Genomic DNA, 2,273 nt, shown 5'->3' with positions numbered 1-2,273 from the left:
AATGACAAGGGAATAAACACTCATCGTGAGAATAACCGCCTAGCATGGAAAATATTGGCCACCCCCTGCAGCTTCATGAGCGGTATAGACACACAAAATGAATTTTTTTGAATGAATAGAGTTGGCACATGCAGATTTACATGGAATGGCATGTAAATACCACTTATAGGTAGGTATGGTGGACTCATTTGGCACAACTTTGGGTTTAAGGAATTTGATACACAAGAAGTATTTTCCGCTTAGTACAAATGAAGGCTAGCAAATAGATTCGGAAGCAACCAACCAGAAAACGGTCATAAACATGCATCGAACATAAGTAACACTGAATAATGCACCAAAAGTAGGATGTAGCTTCATTGCATAACTATGGACTTTACGTGCATGCATAGGGAATCACAAACCTTAACACCAATATTCTTACTAAATCAGAATTACTCACTAGCATAACTCACATATTATCACCTCCATATCAAAAAAGTAAGTAACCAAACTTATCATATCCAATGATATATATGAAAGTTTTTATTATATCCTTCTTGATATTCATCACATTGGGACCAAATTCATATCTTGTGCAAATTACCATTACTATTATCCACTCTCAAAAAGATATAAGTGAAGCATGAGAATTCATCTATTTCTTCAAAATATAATCACCGCCATGCTCAAAAAGATACAAGTGAAGTACTAGAGCAACTGCCTAGCTCAAAAGATATAAGTGAAGGACATAGAGTATTCTAACAAATCATGAAAAATGTGTGCCTCTCTCGAATGGGTGCGTCCAGCAAACATGATTGTGACAAACTAAAAATCTAATAAAACAAAGACTCATATAATACATGATGCTCCAAGCAAAACTCATATCATGTGATGAATAAAAATATAGCTCCAAGTAAAATTACTCATGGTCGGTAGAAGAAAGAGGGGATGCCTTCCGGGGCATCCCCAAGCTTAGTTGCTTGGGAGTCCTTGAATATTACCTTGGGTTGCCTCGAGCATCCCCAAGCTTAGGCTTTTGCCACTCCTTATTCCTTCATCCATCGTGATCTCACCCAAAACTTGAAACTTTGGCACACAAAACTTAACGAAACCTTCGTGAGCTCCATTAGCATAATAAAACAAATCACTACTTTAGGTACTGTTGCAAACCCATTCATATTTATTTTTTCATTATAACTACTATATTCTAACTTCTCCATGGATTATACCCCCCGATACAATCCATCGTTCCATCAAAACAAGCAAAACAATGCATCAAAAACAGAATGTGTAATAAATAGAATAGTTTGTAGCAATCTGAAAATTGACTATACTTCAGTAACTCCAAAAATTCTGAAAAATTAAGACAACGTGGGAAATTTGTATATAAATCATGTGTAAAAATTGAGAGGAAAAGCACGTTCCTATGAATTTACAAAATTCCATAACTGGGCGCAAAAGTGTCTGTTTTTGCACAGAATCAAAACAACTATCATCCAAATCATCCCACAAACACGAACACTAATTTAAACAAGAAAACACAACCATAATAGTAGCATAATCATGCCACACACAAAAACAGAAAAATAAACAAGAAAATTAAGATAACCATTGGGTTGCCTCCCAACTAGCGCTAGTGTTTTATGCCCCTAGCTAGGCATAATGCATAGTTTCAAGCGTTGTCATCTGTCTTCTTCTTTTCTAAGGATGTGTTTTCATCAGGAGGCTTTTCAAAATAATCTGAAACACATCATCCAAGGGAATTTAAGCATCACTGGTTGACCATCTGCAAATCCTTCTTGATTACCGGTTACATTCCAAGAATATTGTTTATTTATACCATTGAAAACTTGTTGGATTATATTCAAAGGAGGAACTTCTGTTTTCGTATTCTCTTCAAAAGTGCGATCATTGCAAAATAAATATCTCAACAAGTATTCAGTATTGTATAAAATCCCATCTATTACTGTTTTTTCACAAATCATACCATAAAATCAAAGATATCTCTAGCTTCTTGCACTATGTAATCAAATTCGTTAATAAGGACAAGGGTAGATATCTCCTTAGCTCTAGAATTTTTTATAATCGGCAACTCATAAAACAATCTTAGCAAAGTAGGATGGGTACGCATAAATATTCTTTCCAGCTTAAGATCAAGCGCGGAAATAGCTTCGGCATAAGTTTTTGTTCTTTTAAGTATAGGAGCATCATCACAAGCCAAAGTTCTAGTGCAATTGACGAATTCTTGGATAACACTTTTTCCTATAATATTCCAATGTCCCATCCCAAAAGTT

This window comes from Triticum aestivum, chromosome 4B, assembly GCF_018294505.1.
Source record: "Triticum aestivum cultivar Chinese Spring chromosome 4B, IWGSC CS RefSeq v2.1, whole genome shotgun sequence".
Lineage (NCBI taxonomy): Eukaryota > Viridiplantae > Streptophyta > Magnoliopsida > Poales > Poaceae > Triticum > Triticum aestivum.
The sequence above is the reverse complement of the archived record's forward strand: the minus strand, read 5'-3'. Positions refer to the sequence as shown.